General features: G+C 36.8%; 1 pseudogene; it reads right to left on the bottom strand.

The window, feature by feature from the left end:
- Positions 1 to 10,902: 10,902 nt before the first annotated feature.
- On the bottom strand, positions 10,903 to 12,273 carry LOC145545615 (proteasome maturation protein-like; annotated as a pseudogene).
- Positions 12,274 to 12,591: the final 318 nt, after the last annotated feature.

Here is a 12,591-nt window from a genome sequence, read left to right as displayed (position 1 = left end):
CCTTAGCACTCTTATACCTATAAAGGGGTTAATCCTCTGCCAAATGAATACCAACTACATTCTACCTCCCTGCTCAAGATGTTTTTCTTCTACAGAACTATGGTATAAATTGGAGCGTGGTGCAAACTGCTCTGAGGGCTAACTCACTGGGATAACTCTGACACCATTTGAAGCACAGAGATCCTCTAGGAACTCTAGGGGATTCATTTCCTTACTATTGTGTTTGCAATTAGGTTCTTTCCTCAGCTGAAGAGTGACTCACATTTCTATTCAAAGATTGTCTTGATTTATAGATATCTAATGAAATCACTAGATTTTAAATCAGCAAAACATTTCAAATATAATATTCTATTCTTTGCCTCCCCTCTATTCTTCCTTCACACTGGTAATCGAACAGGATAAATATTTTTCCCCAAATTGAAAGTTCTTTTGTCTAGCATGCTATTTAAACCAGCATTGGTTTTATGGGAAACAATAAAAAACTGAAACTGAATCTGGCTTATTCAGTTTCAATTTTAGATTAACAGTTCAGTTCAGTTCAGTTCATTCACACAGTCCTGCCAGGCTCTTTGCAACCCCATGGACTGCAGCACGACAGGTTTCCCTGCCCATCACCAACTCCTGGTGCTTACTCAAACCCATGTCCACTGAGTCAGTGATACCATCCAACCACATCATCCTATGTCGTCTGCTTCTCCTCCCGTCCTCAATCCTTCCCAGCATCAGGGTCTTTTCAAATGAGTCAGTTCTTCATATCGGGTGGCCAAACTATTGCAGTTTCAGCTTTAGCATCAGTCCTTCCAATGAATATTCAGGACTGATCTCCTTTAGGATGGACTGGTTGGATCTCCTTGCAGTCCAAGGGACTCTCAAGAGTCTTCTCCAACACCACAGTTCAAAAGCATCAATTCTTCGGCACTCAGCTTTCTTTATTGTCCAACTCTCACATCCATACATGACTACTGGAAAAACCATAGCTTTGACTCAGTTCAGTTCAGTCGCTCAGTTGTGTCTGACTCTTTGCGACTCCATGAACCGCAGCACGCCAGACCTCCCTCTCCATCACCAACTCCCGGAGTCCACCCAAACCCATACCCATTGAGTCAGTGATGCTATCCAACCATCTCTTCCTCAGACGACCCCTTCTCCTCCGGCCCTCAATCTTTCCCAGCATCAGGGTCTTTTCAAACGAGTCAGCTTTTCCCATCAGGTGGCCAAAGTATTGGAGTTTCAGCTTCAACATCAGTCCTACCAATGAATATTCAGGACTGATTTCCTTTAGAATGGATTGGTTGGATCTCCTTGCAGTCCAAGGGACTCTCAAGAGTCTTCTCCAACACCACAGTTCAAAAGCATCGATTCTTCGGCGCTCAGCTCTCTTCCTAGTCCAACTCTCACATCCATACGTGACCACTGGAAAAACCACAGCCTTGACTAGACGGACCTTTGCTGACAAAGTAATGTCTCTGCTTTTTAATATGCTATCTAGGTTGGTCATAACTTTCCTTCCAAGGAGTAAGCGTCATTTAATTTCATGGCTGCAATCACCATCTGCAGTGATTTTGGAGCCCAGTAAAATAAAGTCAACCACTGTTCCCACTGTTTCCCCATCTATTTCCCATGAAGTGATGGGACCGGATGCCATGATCTTAGTTTTCTGAATGTTGAGCTTTAAGCCAACTTTTTTACTCTCCTCTTTAACTTTCATCAAGAGGCTCTTTAGTTCTTCTTCGCTTTCTGCCATAACGGTGGTAATTATCTGCATATCTGAGGTTAATTATATTTCTCCTGGCAATCTTGATTCCAGCTTGTGCTTCCTCCAGCCCAGCGTTTCTCATAATGTACTCTGCATATAAGTTAATTAAGCAGGGTGACAATATACAGCCTTGATGTACTCCTTTTCCTATTTGGAACCAGTCTATTGTTCCATGTCCAGTTCTAACTGTTGCTTCCTGACCTGCATACAGGTTTCTCAAGAGGCAGGTCAAGTGGTCTGGTATTCTCATCTCTTTCAGAATTTCCCACAGTTTTTTTGTGATCCACACAGTCAAAGGCTTTGGCATAGTCAATAAAGCAGAAATAGATGTTTTTCTGGAACTCTCTTGCTTTTTCAATGATCCAGTGGATGTTGGCAATTTGATCTCTGGTTCCTCTGCCTTTTCTAAAACCAGCTTGAACATCTGGAAGTTCACGGCTCATGTACTGTTGAAGCCTGGCTTGGAGAATTTTGAGAATTACTTTCTTGGCGTGTGAGATGAGTGCAATTGTGTGGTAGTTTGAGCATTCTTTGGCATTGCCTTTCTTTGGGATTGGAATGAAAACTGACCTTTTCCAGTCCTGTGGCCACTGCTGAGTCTTCCAAATTAGTTTACTAGTAATTGCGATTACTTTTTAAGATTGCATCCAAGTACTGCATTTTGGACTCTTTTGTTGACTATGATGGCTACTCCATTTCTTCAAAGGGATTCTTGCCCACAGTAGATGAATGAATTTCAGAATCTATGGCTTTCTAAGTCCTTCACGGTTTATTAATCTCTGTACCCTGACACAGCAACAAGCTGATAACTATAATGCATTACTTTCCAGTGAAGAAGGTATTTATAAGCTGAGTAGCCACAAAAACAACTTATAATATTACAATGCTAGCTAACAGGATTAGAACTAATGAGGAACATTTGGATTATATGTTTGTATGGTACTATAAAAATTCTTATTCTCCTAAAATATTGTAAGCTCTTTTTGTGGCTATTCAGCTTTTAAATACCTTCTTCCCTGAAAAGTAATGCATTATAGTTATCAGCTTGTTGCTGTGTCAGGGTACAGAGACTAATAAACCTTGAAGGATTTGAAAGCCATAGATTCTGAAATTCTTTCATCAAGTTTCTCTGGCAGGTTAAATTACTTATTCTTATTAATATCAGACAGGAGTTCCTCCCAATAGTGAAAGGTCACCTTAAGTGCCTCTGTAAATAATTACATAATTCTAAAATCTTGCAGTTGAAATACCCATTTTTAATCATCCAACTCACTTCTAAGAACATATCAAGGCAATAAGATCATTTTAAAGTTGATATTTTAATCTCCAACTTAATCATTGTTCAAAATAGGAAACAATCAGTAACCATATCCAAAATCATTTTAAAGTTAATTTACTTAATTCTTACCTCTTTTTCATTTTTCAGTTGTCAATTCTATTTTCTAAATATGTGGTGAGAATTATCAAAAGTGTCTCATAGATGGCTATGTGTAAAATGTGCATTTTTTTAACCTAAACTTTAACAAACCATGAAGTTAACCCTCACTGGAGAATCAATTAAGTTTATCTATATTCCCCACTTTGGTCTATGGGTGCAATATTTCCTTTTTCATAATTCATAAACTAAACCTAAACATTTGAAAAACAATAATGCATGCTTCTTTATATCAACCATATGATACTGCGTGCTGTGTACTTAGTTGCTCAGTCATGTCTGACTCTTTATGACCCCACGGACTGTAGCCCACCAGGTTCTTCTGTCCACGGAGATTCTCAAGGCAAGAATACTGGCATGGGTTGCCATGCCCTCTCCAGGGGATCTTCCCAACACAGGGACTGAACTCAGGTCTCCCACATTGCAGGTGATTCTTTACTGTCTGAGCCACCATATGATATTAGCAGGGTGATAATTTCATCTACCACTATAATATTATTTTTGTTTCTTTAGCTTAGAGGCTAAAATTTTAAAAAAAGATATACACAAACACACAAAACATTGCAAGGGCATGGCAGTTTAGAAAGTAATATATATTTGAAAACTATAAATAAAAATATTTCCCTATAATTCTATTTAAATGATTCAAGAAAAAGCTTAGGTATTTTTAGTCATTTCATTACTTCATTTGAAATTACTCTGAGGGCAAATGAAATAAATAAAATGAGATGTTATACATATCCCATTTGGTTCTCTGTAACAGGGGAAGAAGATGATGGATAAGAAGATAGAATGAACCAGCAAATTCATATTTGCATTATTCCAATCTCTTCTAATATACATAAGCTGATCTTTACTAGTAGAAAAAAAAGTTTTCTGTGAACTATAAAAATAGAATCCATGTTCTGCTGAGAATTACAACAAAGAGGATTCTTGCCTTCATCTTCAAAGATCAACCTAATCAGGGGCTTTTCCGGCAGTCCAGTGGTTAAGACTTTGCCTTCCAATGCAGAGGGTTAGATCCCTGGCCAGTATGCTAAGAACGCGTATGCTTTGGGACCAAAAAAAACAAAAGACAAAACAGAAGCAACACTGTAACAAATTCAATAAAGACCTTAAAAATGGTCCTCATAAAAAAAAATGTTAAAAAAAAAAATCGAACTAATCAGACTGCCTTCTTGTGTCTCCTTTTGATTTTTCCTCTTTCTTAGTATTCCTCTTCTAACTCCCACTTGATCTGACAAATATCTCTAGGTTTCAACATTCATGTTTCTTTTCCTCCCACCCCTGGGCATACACATCATATGTTAATGCATTTACCTAAAATTGTACTTTTCTTCATTGTAAGAGGGCCTGAGCTCACATGAAAAAAATGTTTAAAATAAAGGCTGCAATTAATATGCATATCATTAAACTAATTTTTAAATGCAGTATAATGATCTTAGGGATTCAAGCCTTTGAGAGGTGTTTGACCTTAAATCTACAAAACGGTTGAAAAATTACCTCTAGTAGGATAGACTATTCAGTTTGTAGTAAACAAATAATTTTACATTATATCTCTAAGGAATATGTATGAGAAAAACATAAAAAAAATTATGATACCAAGACCTTTACAGGGCTGAAAAGTGCATCCAAAACCTAAATGAATTGAATATTAACTTGATAAACTCAGTACAATTGGATAGTAGCATAAATATGGGGAAGATTCCTGAAATAATGAATTACCAGCTGTATAAATTTCCTTATAAGAAGCTCATTGCTACTGGATTAACTTGCATGTTTGAGAATAGAATTTATAAAATATGCAATTTAAAAATAAAACTTTTTCTCAGAATTCAACTCAAGATGTATTGATTGCAGCATACTCACAAATAATGAATAAATCATAGTGGCATAATATTACCTTAACATTTCATTCATGACTGTAGTTTACATTCAGAAGTATCTAGACAAAATTCTGCAGGATTCAGTACAAACTTTGATAAATCTGTTTACAAATTATTCAATATCACAGCAGCTTCTATGGATAACAATTCAAGGTAATATCAAATTAAATCTAGGATCTCAGACTCATAAGATAGTAAAGCACATGGAAACCATGTGTTGAATAAAAGCACATAATCCACATTCCCTTCCTAAATAAGAACTTTTGTTCATACATACCTGAGTGTCACCATCTCTGACTACTCATCAGTTCAGTTCAGTTGCTCAGTCATGTTTGACTCTTTGCGACCCCATGGACTGTAGCACACCAGGCTTCCCCGTCCATCAACAACTCCCGGAGCTTACTCAAACTCATGTCCATTGAGTCAGTGATGCCATCCAACCATCTCATCCTCTGTCGTCCCCTTCTCCTCAGGCCTTCAATCTTTCCCAGCCTCAGAGTCTTTTCCAATGAGTCAGTTCTTCACATAAGGTGGCCAAACGATTGGGATTTCAGCTTCAGCATCAGTCCTTCCAATGAATATTCAGGACTGATTTCCTTTAGGATGGTCTGGTTGGATCTCCTTGCAGTCCAAGGGACTTTCAAGAGTCTTCTCCAACACCACAGTTCAAAATAATCATTCTTTGGTGCTCAGCTTTCTTTATAGTCCAACTCTCACATCCATACAAGACTACTGGAAAAACCATAGCTTTTACTAGTCGGACCTTTGTTGGCAAAGTAATGTCTCTGCTTTTTAATATACTGTCTAGGTTGGTCATAGCATTTCTTCCAAGGAGCAAGTGTCTTTTAATTTCATGGCTGCAGTCACCCACCATCTGTAGTGATTTTGGAGCCAAAAAATAAAGTCTGTCACTGTTTCCATTGTTTCTGCATCTATGTGCCATGAAGTGATGGGACCAAATGCCATGACCTTAGTTTCCTGAATGTTCAGCTTTAAGCCAACTTTTTCACTCTCCTCTTTCACTTTCATCAAGTCTTTAGTTCTTCTCTGCTTTCTGCCATAAGGGTGGTGTCATCTACGAATCTGAGGTTATTGATATTTCTTCCAGCAATCTTGATTCCGGTTTGTGCTTCATCCACCCCAGCATTTTGCATGATGTACTCTGCATGTAAGTTAAATAAGCAGGGTGACAATATACAGCCTTGACATACTCCTTTCCCAATTTGGAACCAGTCTGTTGTTCCATGTCCAGTTCTAACTGTTGCTTGTTGACCTGCAGTCAACTGTAACTGACCACTCATGTTACAATTTAAAAATAATGGCTTGTTTTTCACTGTCAAGACTACAATGGCTAATCCAGCTTTAAATGATAATGCAGAGTGTACTAGAATAAATGTCAGTCTAATTTTTTCCAACATTTGCTTTGGCAAGTTGTAGAAACAATAAGGCACTTTTCTCTAAAATTCTGAGGCCAGAAAGAAAACCAAAGGGATTTTTTTTGTGTGTGTGTCTATTTTTTTTGTTTTTAATATGGCTGTGCTGCGTAGCTTGTGGGATCTTAATTCTCAGACCAGGGATAGTACCTGGACTCTGTCAGTTACAGTACCGTGTCCCAACCAGAAGACCACCAAGGAATTCCCAAAGAAAACTACAGTAAAAGGACGATAAATGTATCATCTTTGTTGTCATGTCAGAAATTATTTGCAAATCAAGTATGTTTCATGAAATCTTTAAAACAGGATACAATACACAGAAAATCATCTTATACCCGTAGAGCAAGGCCAAAAATAATCTGAGCAGGTAAAAAAGCGACTTTCTGCTACTATGTCCTAGTCACATACTATGAAAAACCCAGGGACTGATAATTAACTACAGTCAAAATCAAAGTGAGAACCCATTAACCCCTTACAAACCTTCATTTGTTTCCCTTTGTCTTTCAAATTTGACTTTGGAAAGCAAAAAAAAAAAAAAAAAAAAGATATATATATATATATATATATATAGTGACAAACTACCAAGTATAAAGATAATAAAGGACTGAAATATAAATAGTTGATTTGACCCATAAGGTCCATCTGCCTGCTGCTTATTATCTCTTCCATTAGGAATTAAATGGCTATTGTATCAGTATTGTTCTTAACTGAAACTGTATAAAGATTAAATAGAATATTAAAATTACATGAATTGGAGAGGTGTCCATTTGGAATAAGAAGAGACATATTTTCTAAGTTCTGAGATATATTTTTCACATTTATTTTTGTTTGCTTATTCACTCAGTGAATATCTATGGGACATCTATTATGCGCCTCTTTCAAGCTTTGAAGATATAGTGAACAAGTGAAAGTTGCTCAGTCATGTCCAACTCTTTGTTACCCCAGGGACTATAACCCCCCAGGCTTCTCTGTTCATGGAATTCTCCAGGCAAGGATAATGGAGTGGGTAGCCATACCCTTCTTCAGGGGACCTTCCTAACTCAGGGATCGAGACTAGATCTCCAAGGATAATGGAGTGGGTGGCCATACCCTTCTTCAGGGGACCTTCCCAACTCAGGGATCGAGACTAGATCTTCCGCATTGCAGGCAGATTCTTTACCATCTGAGCCATAGTATTGAATGAAATGGACAAAAATAGCTACCTTCTTAGCATGTATATTCTAGCTGGGGGCTCTATCCAATTGTACTTGATATTCAGTCTTGGAGGTCTATTGGGCATATCAAACTTGGCAAGTCCAAATAATTCTAAGTCCCTCTACCCTTTCAAATGTATTTCTCCTCCAGTCTTTCCTATTTCAGTAAATGGCATCTCAATTCACCATGTGCTTATGTAAAAAACTACAGTTATTCTTGTTTTTCCCATTCTCTCATTCTACACTTACAATCCAATTCATCATCAAATGGTTCTACCTTCCAGATACATTCCGAATGTAACTGCTACAGCCTTGGTCATTATTTCTCAACTATACTGCTGTAATAAGTTTCCTAACTTTCCTGATTTGTAAGAGAAAACAGGAGAGGAAGGGAAGACAAAGGGAGAAAAAGAACACAAAATAGAAATAGGGAAAGAGTATTTCTAATTGTTTACCTAAGGTATCCAGGAATTAGGCTGAAGCAGATAAATAGATATGTGCATATATATATATATGCACATATATATGTATACATACATATCTCTACTTACTTTATTAATAATAACATGCAGTTAAATTGAAATACAACCACTAAACATAAATTTTTTTTCAAGTATTTTCCCAATACATGTCCATTGGAAAGTTCCTGAAACACTGACAACCTGGTAGCAAAGGATATTTCTAGTGCCCAGACTTTGGTCTTAATACATCATTTTACTATAAAATGAACCAAAGTTTCTCAAATACAGCAGAGATTATATAATGTCTGCATGGAAACATTTTACCTTAGGTACCAAAAAATAAATAAATAAATATCAAGACATCTACTAGGGTCATGCCGAAGGACTCAGTAGTTATTGAAGAGTTTCACATTGGTTGAAGATTGAAAAATGCAAGCATCAAATATAAGATAATTTAAATACCTAAAATGGAGTTAAATATAACAGTTCATCATGATGCTAAAAAAATGCTCATTGCTCATCATTTGAAGATTCTAGTAAATGGACTCATTATGCTGTGAAATAAATGTAAAAACTTGAATATGTATCCTACTGTTTTCTACCATCACTGTGCTTTTTGGATAATGATGCAATATATGAGTTTATTTTTATGGGAGAATTTCAGATTAGAAAACAGTATGATAGAATTATATCATTTTATATACTCTAATGAATTAATTAATATAGATATTAATCAACAGTTACTGTTAACATCAGAAAACAAGAAAGACAGACTTTATGTGCCTCATTTTAGATAAACACAACACTATCTATGAAACGGTATTACAAAAAGAGAAATTAATAAATCTGAATCACATCAAGCCTCCATTTCTAATCTATAGAAGAATACACAAGAGTGTTGGTTTACAAATTTGTGAATTTACTGGGTGAGATCTGAAACTGGCCCCTATATATGGAGGGCAAGAAGAGATCCAAGAAAGAGGCTGACCACTCCTGATTGGTAGGTGGCAGGTTTAATAAGCAAGGGGACCTAATTGCCAGGCTTGACTTGGGCAGCTGCAAGACAAGCAGATCTTCACACTTGAACATCAGAATCATAAAAGTTTATATAGAGGCTTTAACTGGGTTCAGTCATGTATACTGTCTAGATGGTCTCAACAGTAAATTACTCTCTCCACTTTGCATCCTTGAAAATGGTTCCGGCTATGGGATCAGTGGGTGGAACACATATTCATTCGAAGGACAGAGAAGAGGGAGAGGAGCCTCTGACTACCCAGGCCCAGTTCACAGGTCAATTGCTGGTCGTGACCTCTCAATAACTTCTTTAACAAAGAGCAAAGAGTACGTTAAAAGATACACGAGAGAAGCAATCAGCAAAAGCTGAACTATAGGGAACTGCTGGACAAAGAACCTTATTTCTGATTCAACAAATATGTTGCAAGTAATTTAAAAAAAAGAGAAAGATGGAGAGAAACAGACACTATGAGCTCTAAGTTACAAGGCCCATAAGGCAGAAACAGAATGATAGGTTGAGAACACCAAGCCTGTTTTGCTGAGTACCAGAGAAACCACAGATAAAGAAATTACTCACAGCCCCTCACTAAGCATCATGCAGGTACAGGCACATTGAGGGACTAGAATGACATAGTGAGCTTTACACCTCAAAGATGAAAACCTACCACAAGTTTCATAATGAATCCTGCCCATTTTGCAAATGTAACACATGACAAGGTATGAAGAACAGTCACATTTGTATAGTGAACTCCTGAAACTAAAAATTTGCTTTCTACCATTCATTCCCGGGTCCCCTACCCCTCTTGCTCCCTGCTTCCCAGATAAAATACCCCACTCAACTGCCTATCCAGGAGACACATCTGAGCTTTGCTTCCTGTCTCTTTTATTTGACCACACTGCAATGAAGCCTTTACATTCTGGAAGAGACTATTGCCTCAGCATTTGGTCTTTCCATTGTGAGTGGGCAAAAAGCCACTTGCTCTGCTACAAAATCTTTTATACTAAAGAGACGTATTAACTAAATGCAATGTTTATAACTGACCTTGTTCCTGGTTTTTTAAATATAAAAATAATTGTGGCATTTGTGAGAAAGTTGGAAAAATTTAAACAATGGATCTTTTCTGATATTAAGGATTTATTAAGTTTTTCAAATAATAATGACATCACACGTATCTTTAAAAAGAAGGTTATTGACTTTCAGAGAAGCACACTGAAATATTTACAGATGAAATAATACCTCTTACACTTGTGCAGGAATGATAAAGGGAAGTAAGTAGGGTACATAACACAAGATGGGCCAGGTGTCGATAACTGTTGATGATAGATAATGCTAAAGGATTTTATTATATTCTTCTATTTCTATATGTGGTTAAAGTTTTCTACGATAAATAATTTAAAATAAATATGCAAAGTGACATGATATTAAATATATAAGTAAGGTTTTTTAGATGAGAAGATACAACTGTGTTCCTTTAATTGTTGGGTGTTGGGTCATTTGCTAAGTGTTTTGAATCATTTAAAATCAGACGAGAATGTAATATTTGAGGTTTCACGCCTTTAGTGTATGTTGTATTTGCAGAGGTGTTTTCAGAGGAGCAGAATTTACTTTTTTGGCAAAAATTCTCACGTATCAGTACTTTTAATGTTGTACAGGTTAAATTATAGTAAAAAGGCAACTATAAACAAGATGCAGTGCTTCTACTTTAATTAATAACACAACTTTATTATAGTAAGCCACATTTATAATCCACCATCAAGAGGGGTTCTTTTATTACATCATTTTATGATGGATCATTAAAAATACCTTAATAGCTTCTGCATTACCACTTAACTTAATCAGTGAAAGATTTGAAGCTGGAAAAAAATGGAAGATGCTGAACATGCTGCATTGCCTTGAACTTCATTTGTAATTTTACTAGAGCAAATAGACCCTGAGTGTTTCTTAATGTGGATAAATGCATTTTATTTCCATTGAACATTTTATTTTGGTATACTAGTCAGCTGGGGCTGCCATTAAAACAACAACAACAACAACAACAAACCACCAACTGATTGACCTAAACAATAGACGTTTATTTTCCCACATTCTGAAGGTTGGAAGTCTGAAATCATGATGCTGGCAGGGTTAGTTTCTCCTAAGGTCTCTGTCCTTCGCTCACAGATACAGGCCTTCTCTTTGTGTCCTCACAAGGCCTTTGTGTAAATCTCTGGGGTCTCTTCCTATTGTTGTAATGACATCAGTCATTGGGTTAGGGCCTTTATGGCCACATTTAATCTTAATGACCTTCTTAAAGGCCCTATCTCCAAATAAAGTCATCCTGGGAATTAGAGCTTCAATATATGAATTTGGAGAATACTGTTGGGTTCAGGGTACAGGGGGATTCTTTACCACTGAGCCACCAGGGAATCAGAAAATACCTCTGTCGATACAATATACACTAAAAGCATGAAGCTTCAAATATTATATTTTTGTATGATTTTAAATGATTCAAAACACTTAGCAAATGACCCACCAATTAAAGGAACACTGCTGCTGCTGCTGCTAAGTTGCTTCAGTCGTGTCCAACTCTGTGCGACCCCATAGACAGCAGCCCACCAGACTCCTCTGTCCCTGGGATTCTCCAGGCAAGAATACTGGAGTGGGTTGCCATTTCCTTCTCCTAAAGGAACAAGCTGTGTCTTATCTCAAAAGCTTTATATGTCTTATAACATGTTCCTTTGTGTATTTATTTTAAATTATTTATTGTAGAAAACTTTAACCATATATAGAAATAGAAGAATATAATAAAATCCTTCACCATTACTCATCATTGACAGTTATTAACACCTGGTCCATTTTGTGTTATATACCCTACCTACTTCCCCTTATCATTTCTGAGCAGATATAAGATGCAAGATTAAAATGTAAGATTAGGTGTCTCTAATAATTCAAGAGGATGACTAGGCAAAAGTTAATTTTTCACATAAGAAAAACATTTTCAAAGAATATCATGACTTTCAAAAAGTTCACCTGCTGAAAGTTCAGTAACTGGAAAACTGCCCATTGGCTGAGATCCAAGTTCTCCAGCATCCACTTCAGCCTGCCCTCTACACATTTCTTAGCCCCCTGGACCCTCACTTCCAATTTTGGGAGCTAATTCCTCACATCCAGTGGCACACATCTTTTGTTTGTTTTTAATACACAGATTTGTGGTCAAAAGATTTAAAAGTTACAAATCGCAAACAAACATACGAAAAGATGCTTCATATTATATATCATTAGAGAAATGGAAATGAAAACAGCGATGAAACACCACTACACACCTAGAAAAATGGGTGAAATCCAGAACTGAAAACACCAGATGCTGGTGAAGTATGGAGCATCAAGAATTTTCATTCATTTCTAGTGGAAATGAAAAATGATAGCCATTTTG

The sequence above is a fragment of the Giraffa tippelskirchi genome, chromosome 4 (genome assembly GCF_054371585.1).
Source record: "Giraffa tippelskirchi isolate mGirTip1 chromosome 4, T2T-mGirTip1v1.2.pri, whole genome shotgun sequence".
In the NCBI taxonomy this organism is placed as follows: domain Eukaryota; kingdom Metazoa; phylum Chordata; class Mammalia; order Artiodactyla; family Giraffidae; genus Giraffa; species Giraffa tippelskirchi.
This window is presented reverse-complemented; position numbering and strand designations above follow the sequence as displayed.